This window comes from Malus domestica, chromosome 11, assembly GCF_042453785.1.
Source record: "Malus domestica chromosome 11, GDT2T_hap1".
NCBI classification, from domain to species: Eukaryota; Viridiplantae; Streptophyta; class Magnoliopsida; order Rosales; family Rosaceae; genus Malus; species Malus domestica.
In genome coordinates, this window is record NC_091671.1 from 1463899 (window position 1) to 1472969 (window position 9071).

Here is a 9071-nt window from a genome sequence, read left to right on the forward strand (position 1 = left end):
CCTTTGGAAAAGAGAGAGTGGGAACGGCAGATTAGAGAGAAGAAAGATAAGGGTTGCTGTTATCTATCCTTCCATTTTGTTTGTAATCCCTTTTTGTTAGTAATCACTCAATCAAAGATATTTGTGCTACATTTTGTGGCTTTTGGGAGAGAAGGAATTTGGTATATGTGTTTCCATCTTCTCCATTTGTTCTTTGTGAGAGTGAGAGCTATTGGGTGTATGTGAGATTTGGGTTTGAAAGTTAAAACTCTATTTGTAATCTCCTTTTGATATTAGTGGAATTTCCTCGCCGTCTCGGAACTGGACGTAGGCTTACGCCGAACCAGTATAAATCCTTGTGTCTTTTGGATTATTTGTCTTGTCATATTTTGCCGTTGTAGTTTATTGGTTTCATATTTGACGCTTCCACACAACAAGTGGTATCAAAGCTCTGGGTTTCGACTTGGGGCTTTGTACTAATATGTCTATGAAACCTTCGAATATGTCGGTGAAATATGATATTGAAAAATTCAATGGGAGGAATGATTTTAGCCTGTGGCGGGTTAAGATGCGAGCTGTGCTAGTTCAACAAGGGTTGCTTAAGGCGCTACAGAGTGTGGAGGCCTTGCCACAAGATTGGTCTGCTGAAGAAAAAGAAGACACTTTGAATCGAGCACATAGTGCAATTATGTTATCACTATCTGATGAAGTTCTTCGTGAGATGGAAAATGAAACTACTGCAGCTGGTTTGTGGCTTAAGTTGGAGAGTATATACATGACCAAATCCCTCACCAATCGTTTGTATTTGAAGCAACGTTTGTACACTCTCCGTATGACTGAAGGTACACCTATTCAAAACCATCTTGATGAGTTTAATAAGGTTATTATGGATTTGAAAAGTATGGATAATAAAATTGATGATGAGGATCAATCTTTGATTTTGTTGTGTTCTTTACCTCCTTCGTATGCGAATTTTGTTGAAACTTTGTTATATGGGAGAGATTCTATTTGTATGGAGAATGTAAAAGCCGCTTTGAATTCAAGAGAGTTAAAGAACAAAGTATTTGGAAACTTGAATGATTCTCATTCTGAGGCTTTTATAGCAAGAGGCAGAGATAGGGAATATGGTTCAGGTAGTAATAAAGGAAATTTGAGATCGAAGTCTAAGACCAGAAACAACACATGCAACTATTGTCGCAAGGAAGGGCATTGGAAAGTTGATTGCCCAAAATTGAAAGATAATGCTGGTGCGAGTGCGAATGTCGTCGATGACGACTTCGACTTTGTTCTATGATGACAGTTGGCTACACCAGATTTGAAATTAAAAAAAAAAAAAAAGGGAATCTGGTGTTGTGGGTACTCTTAAATCTCTTTGCTACATATGGAAATTTAAGAGTTTGTAAGGATTCTTTGTTATGATTTGAGAAAGTTGCTTAGTAGCCTCTATGTATGTTTGTGTTATGTCAGTTGCTCTTCATCGGTGTTTTTATTGTTTTGGATATTGGTATGGTTTTGCTTTTTTTGGTAAAGTTTAATTCAATGAGGGCCAATTTGTTAAGTTCTGCAAGTTTGGATAGTGAGACACCACACTATTTTGGAGACACCTAATGCGGAACATTTGTGTGGAACCCTCTTGTAGAAGGCAAGTTATATGCTTTCTAACTTTGGTCTATGGACATTTGGTTGGATTTGTTTGCCATTGCTATTTGGTCTGTTGGTCTCCATCATCTGCAATTAGTTTTTTTGAAGACTCCAGTTGAGGTATGGTTTTGGATCTCCTGCTGATTATTTGAATTTGAAATTTTGGTTGTCCTGTTGGTGCTCATGTGATGATGGTAAACTTGAGTGAAGGGCATATTTTTGTATGTGGTATGTGAGACCTTGTTGCCAAATTTGTAATCAGTTTTGACTTGGAGAATGTGTCATGCTATGTGAATGAGTCTATTGGTGCAGTTTAAGACCATGGTGTTTGTGAGCAGGTGGAGTTTGTTGTGTGTCCAACTTTGGTATGGTGTGCTTGATCTTTTATTGGCGATATTGAAGAATTTCAGTTCTTCGTTTGAATCACCTTTTGTTTTGATCAAGGCACTTATGGTTTGCAAATTTGGAGAAGACGGTAGAGAAATGTTCACTTTCGTTGGCTTTGGTACAATTTGAGTCGAGGTGGAAATTGTTATGAGCACTGGTAAGTTTGGGGAATTTGATTTAGTTTCCGTTGTCTTTAGTTTGTACTTTGGGTGCTTATGGTGATTGTTGATTCGATTCTCTGTGATGCTTTCGAAACTTGGTCAAGGTGGAGATTGTTAGATTTGTGACCAAGTGGACAACACGCCAAAATACATTTCGGCTAATAAAATAGAATAAGGAAAAGGGGGACATCATTATGATGTCTAGCCCTTGATTTGTGGCTTTTACAAAAGCAAAGAAAGGTGGCCTTTTGTTTATATTAAGGCATTTGGTTATGCCTTTGGAAAAGAGAGAGTGGGAACGACAGATTAGAGAGAAGAAAGAGAAGGGTTGCTGTTATCTATCCTTTCATTTTGTTTGTAATCCCCTTTTGTTAGTAATCACTCAATCAAAGATATTTGTGCTACATTTTGTGGCTTTTGGGAGAGAAGGAATTTGGTATATGTTTCCATCTTCTCCATTTGTTCTTTGTGAGAGTGAGAGTTATTGGGTGTATGTGAGATTTGGGTTTGAGAGTTAAAACTCTATTTGTAATCTCCTTTTGATATTAGTGGAATTTCCTCGCCGTCTCGGAACTGGACGTAGGCTTACGCCGAACCAGTATAAATCCTTGTGTCTTTTGGATTATTTGTCTTGTCATATTTTGCCGTTGTAGTTTATTGGTTTCATATTTGACGCTTCCGCACAACAGGAAAATCACCCGAAATCAAGTTGTAATTCAACAACAAAAAGAAAAGATGCAGAAGGGTCCCCAACCAACCAGGTATTGTGCTAGTGAGTCTGTTAAAAGACAAGTCCAGGACTTCCAGTTTCCTGAGCTTTGAAATCCATGCAGGTATGTGCCCCGTCATATGACAACTAAATAAACTGAAAACACGCAGATTTTGTAACCCGGAATCGACAGTTATATCCCCATCTGGGATTTCTTCACCTTAAAAATTTTTTACAAGAAGGAGCACCTTGAGACTTTTGAAACCCGTCAGTGTCTTCATTGCCCCCGTGACATTGGTGCGTCTGCTATTACCAAGCGAGAGGAAGGTCAAGTTGAAGAATCTCCGGTTGGATTTGGCCCTCGAAATCATTTGCAGCCAGTCGAAGTGCTTTTAGGGACTTGCATGAGTAGAGGCTTATTGGCCAGGTACCAATGAGATTATTACTTACACAATCTAGTTTACTAAGTTGAGTAAGCTTAGAGAAATTGAGCGCAAAGATATTCCCACTAAAACGGTTGAATCCCAAATTTATTTCAACAAGGTTTGTGCAATTCATCAAAGATGGGGGCAGATGACCTTCGAGATTGTTGTATTGAAGGCGCATGAGCTTTAATTTGGAGAGCTTACCAACATTCTTACTGATGGGTCCGACAAGCCCATTGGTAGATAATTAAATTTCTTGAAGTGCCTGAGCATTATAGATATCAGCAGGAAGGGACCCTGAGAGAGTACTGTCGCCAGCACGAAAGACTTCCAACTCGGAACAGTTTCCCAGTCCTGGAGGAATTGGGCTGCTGAAATTATTGTGGGAGAAATCCAAGACTCTAAGCGAGGAGGAACGAAGACAGATAGAGGATGGTATTTGGCCTGTAAAATGATTATTGCTGACATTCATGTGAAATTCCATCTCCGGAATTTCACCATTTATTACGTATTTCGTAATTTAAATTCGTATTCGCAATTACGTTATCTTTATTAGTTAATTTTGATTCAACTAATTATAAGTTTAGTAATTGATTAGTTATCGAGTTGGAAGTTTCATAATCAATCTTTATCTTTCGTTGACATTTCGAAGTTACAACTAGTGTTTTTAAATAAATCTCGAACCCACGAACGCATAGGCGAAAGCCGTTTGCGAGTCCGAATTATAACGGTATAGTTACGGACATTTGAAGTTGTGAAATATAGTTTGTGGGAAACATGGGTTAAGAGTTAAGTTAGTAAAAAAATAAATAAAAATAAAATAAAAATAAAAAAGAAGAGGGAACCTGCCAGATTTTTATTAAAAGGGCATGAAATGAACTATTTGGAAAAAAAAAGAAAGAAAAGAAACGCCACATATCTTCCCCACCTCCATATTTCATGAAACCGTGAGTCCACCAACCAAAATTCAAACCAGCCAATTCAGGCCAATTCCTCCATTTTTCCAGTTGATTTTCCTACCTCCTTCACCTGCAACTTGCTCTACCTTCGTCCTTCCCTCTCTACCAAAAATTAAGGGTTTTTAAGGTCTATTTCATGTAGAACTCCATAGGAGACGAATTATCATTCCGGAGAGTATCACCATTCACCATCACCTTTAATCCACTTCCCTTGGACCCAAGGACAAGACCCAACTGGTAGTTGGGGCGTTAGAGCGCCAAGGAAGCCGAATTTAGGGACACCCACTTTAGGGTTTCGTTGGGTGGGAGCCAATTTGAGGGCCTTTCTGGCCAAATTGGACTCGGTCACAGGTATAAAGTTTACTCTACTTGTTGAAATCTTTATTCCTGTAAAATTTGATAATTTTTTAAGAAAGTCACATTTTCTAGTGTGTGACATTCGATTTATGAAAATGCTGTTGATTGTATATTTTATCGATAAGGTCTGCCACTTGATTATTCTATTAATTGACAATCTTATCAGTGAAGTGAGACAAGATTTTAATAGGCTATTGTAGTTATTGTTTAAGGACCTTAGGGACTTATAAGTGAAAATATAGTGATTTGATTTTACGAAGCAAATGACGTAAGATCATGGACTCTACATTAGAATGATGGTTCAATTCCTCATTAAATGTTGTTGTGGGAGACATATGAGAATGCTTGAGTATGTGATTTATTGAAGGAAATCTAAATGTGGACTTGTGCTTTGTTAGGCGATGACAAGAACGTGATGCCTTGACTATCGTGCTAGGGTACATTAGCACGGACTACAAGTGAGTGACTGTAATATATGTGATATTGTTAAATTACCTGGTTGTCATAATTATGATCCTGTGTGGAAATGAATTGGTTTTATGAATATGTTCTATTGAATTGTTATTCCAATACTTCGACCTCAAATTAAGTTTATGAAATGGGGTGTGGCATGTATATTGGAAATGTGGTTTGATTTGTATGATTGACTGGTTGAGATTAATGTGAGGACTAGTAATGACCGTTAACCATTATGATGGGAATTCGTTGCTTTGATATGGTTTCATCTTCCGCTTCGGTGATTGGTTCTAAATTTAGTAATGGTGCCTAATCTTCTTCCTTTGTTGAGTTTTTTTAAATTAAGTAGCATGTGCTTGTCTTATTTCTTTGAGCTGCCGTACATTCTGATTGTTGGTCTTCTGCGATTCCGGAGATTCCGTTGAGTGAGGGTCCGGAATCGTATTCACTTGGATTCCGTTGAGAGATGTTCTGGAATCCCTCTTATTTCACGATTCCGTTGAGTGATGTTCCGGAATTGTATCTAACTTGGGTTTCATGTAGTTGTTATGTATTGTACTTGGCGATTCCGTTGAGTGAGGGTCTGGAATCGTATTCACTTGGATTCTATTGAGAGATGTTCCAGAATCTCTCTTATTTCACGATTTCGTTGAGTGAAGGTCCGGAATCTTACTCACCTTAGAATTGATTGAATTTGAATTGAGATGGCTTCAAAGGTGTAGGCTTCGGCCAAACTGTGTCGCTTTAACTCTACTTTTCAATGTGTTGTATGAGAAGATGGTTGTGAGATGTTGTGATTGGTTTTAGATGAACCGTTGGATGTCTGGGTGACTCCTTCGGGGTTTGCAAAAGTTTGTATTGAATTATTATGAATGATTTATATTCAAGATATGTAAACTGTGTTTGATGGTTGGCATTAGCATTATTATCACATACTTGATATTATTGTCACTCTCCTAAACTTCGCAACTTATCCAGGTTGTTGTTTGCCTGGTGCACCATTCCGATGGTGTAGGCACTGATCGTATAGGTGACATGTTTGTGTAGACTCCGAGAGTTGTGTAGGTGGGGTAGTAGTGTCGTTATCAGAGACTTTGAGCGTTAGGTTACCCTTGTTTCACTCTTGTACTTTATCTTTTGGGACTTTCTTTTGAGCACCTCATACTTGTTCCTAGTAAAGCTAAGATTATGCTTTTTTTTTTGGGATGTACATAATTGTAAATATTTTGTGGAGAACTTAGCCACCTTCACATTAATTTGGGTTATCAGTTAAAGTATTTCATACTGTAACTTATACCGTATTCAACGAACATTATTTTCCTTGTCACGTGTCGATTTTCAACATATGTTAGGATTGGGACGTGACAATTCAAACTGCTCAAATTCCAGGCATGCTGGAGGAATGAAGAAGGAATTGTAGCATTGAATTGATTGTTCGACAAATCCACTATTTGAATGTAACTAGATGATAAAACAAATTTAGTTTTGAAAATGATTGTTTGGAATTTTTTTTTTTAAAAGATCAGTTATTTGAGATTTGACAGGAGAAATGATTAATTTTTTTAGTAATGACGATCTATTAATCATATACTGATGCCTAAATACTGATGACTGAAAAAGAGAGTTATAAACTAATAGATGAATAATTATATAGTTAATGTAGAATGGGTTTTTCCTTAATAATCAAATGTACATGAGTACAAGATTTACACGAGTTTTTTTCCCATCACCATCCTATACTAATGTCAACATAAATTACAAATAAATTACATAATGGAAAGTGGTTACAAAGAACTTATAACAAAATAAAATACAAATAAATTACATAAAGAAAAGTGGTTACAACGATCGCATTCAATAGACTAGCCTCTTTGCACGCACTAACGTGCGTGCGAGAGGCATTTTTGCATCACGGGCGCTACGCGCCCCACAAATGTGTTATTTTAAATATTCTTATATTTCTTAAGTGGTTATTTTATAAATTGTGGGTGTGTGTCCATCATAACAATTTCTCATTATTTTCAATCATCTCCAAAGAATTGCGTAAAAATTATTTAAAAATTAATTGAATGCAAATATGTGATTAAAACTGAAAATGGAGAGAGAATGCAAATTGAAAACATGAATTGCTAACCCAATAAAAATTTCGATTTTAGGAAAAGAATTTTTTCTGAAAATAATTTTCACCCTAAAATTCATCACCATCTATTTGTATAAACAATGAAGAAGCAAAACTGAAGAGAACTGGTTGGATTAATTGGAGCACTGCCAATTTCATTGATCCTTCTTCCCATGCGAATAAGAAATCAAATTGAGTATCTAATTATAGCTTTAAATGTAAACAAACAAATTAAAAGGCTAACTAAAACTATTAAAGCAAAAAACAACATTAATTTAAATTTTGAACAACCTGATTTCTGTATTTTTCTTCTTTGGTTCTGCAAAGATATGAAAAAATGAAAATCAACTTATTCCTTTTATCTGTTGCGTAACTTGCATTACCAAAATTCACAAAGAAAGATTCATGTAGGAAAACTACAATTTTGAAGTTAAATTGGGTTTTAATGAATAAATTTAGACAACGTCTGTCCACAAACACATTGATCTCTAAGACATCAAATGATATGAATTACAAAGAACAGGAATAAAATGGGTTCTATCACAGAAATGAACAACATATAAGGCAATAATTGTGCAAATGGTTCTCTGCAAGTGCAGGCTGTGCAGGCCATGAGATTTAGTTGTGTACGTTCACAGCAACACCAATGGTTCTTCCATGCTTGAAAATATAGACGGATTACTTCCAAACAGAAATACATTGGCATCAGATACGTGTGAAATCAAAGCCATGCTTGCCACCCATTTGCTTGCACTTGATGCTTTAGATTTTCATGGTTAATCTGCAAGTAATGATGATAAAATAAGAATTCTAACTATAATGCACAATCCCAAATATAAAGGTTGTAAGCAATTTAACCTAAATACCTTTAACTTTGACAATTTTCTGATGGCAATACTTTTACTCCAGATACTTTTAGAATACTGAAAGATAAATAATTTGTCAAATTTGAGGTAACAAATTGTAATCATGTTTACAAAATTAAATAGTAAGAAATGTTACCTTAATCTTGTACTTCAACCTTTGTACTTTGCGACAGGTGCGATGCTTGTAAAACTGACAAAAAAATGCAATTTTATTTCTATTTGAAAATTGAATGCAATTTGAATTTCCAGTATACTTCCGTATGAAAATAAGAGAATACTTACCGTATTTAGAAAAGTTGTTTGGTCACTATTAATCTTTTTCCTGCACCCATAATTTTTTTTTTATAATTCGAGATAATTAATTTGTAGATTTTTTTTTTATTTTATAATTTGAGATAATTAATTTGTAGAATGATATAGACAATGCCATTAAAAATAAATAGGTAAGAAATGGTGTTGTACCTAATTTGTTGGACTTTATTCCAAATTCGTATGATGCGAGGAGTTGTTGAAGGTTTTAATTCTTCTACAGCCTTTTTCATGCGCCACCTATATATTGAAGGTACATATAATGTTAGAATTTTTTGTAACAAATTTAATAAAGAATTTAGAATACATATTGCTCATGCTTCTTTTTTTTACACTCTTTGAGAATCAGTTGGCTTAGATCAGTAGTTTTTACTCCGACAGATATCTCCCACCCAGGTGTAAAAATAGAGACACGTCTGTTTGTGATCTTATCAATAGGTAGTTCCTTCTCCATTTTTTTGTGGGTGTTCTTGTAAATATCCTGAGAATGAAAACAAATAATTTTTTTAATTTCCATAGCACACGTATAGGACATCAAGATAATCAAAATTGAAACTCATAATCTAACCAAAATTTAAAAATCACACAATGGAAATTTCAAAGGAAGAAGTTTAAAAAACTAAAATTGACTTAGAAATACTAAATACAAACTCATATATACATCCTGAAAGCTGTAGTAGACCGCATCAAATTCATCACCTAA

At 35.5% G+C, this 9071-nt stretch overlaps 2 long non-coding RNA genes across 2 annotated transcripts; one reads left to right on the forward strand and one right to left on the reverse strand.

Moving 5' to 3' along the window:
• Positions 1-4207: 4207 nt before the first annotated feature.
• Positions 4208-6328, forward strand: LOC139189674 (uncharacterized). The gene is made up of 3 exons (XR_011573514.1): positions 4208-4612; positions 5017-5076; positions 6053-6328. It is a non-coding gene; the product is annotated as an uncharacterized lncRNA (long non-coding RNA).
• Positions 6329-7615: 1287 nt separating this feature from the next.
• On the reverse strand, positions 7616-8640 carry LOC139189188 (uncharacterized). Its single transcript, XR_011572836.1, has 4 exons — positions 8522-8640; positions 8196-8381; positions 8060-8116; positions 7616-7974 (listed from the first exon to the last, which is right to left on the reverse strand). It is a non-coding gene; the product is annotated as an uncharacterized lncRNA (long non-coding RNA).
• Positions 8641-9071: the final 431 nt, after the last annotated feature.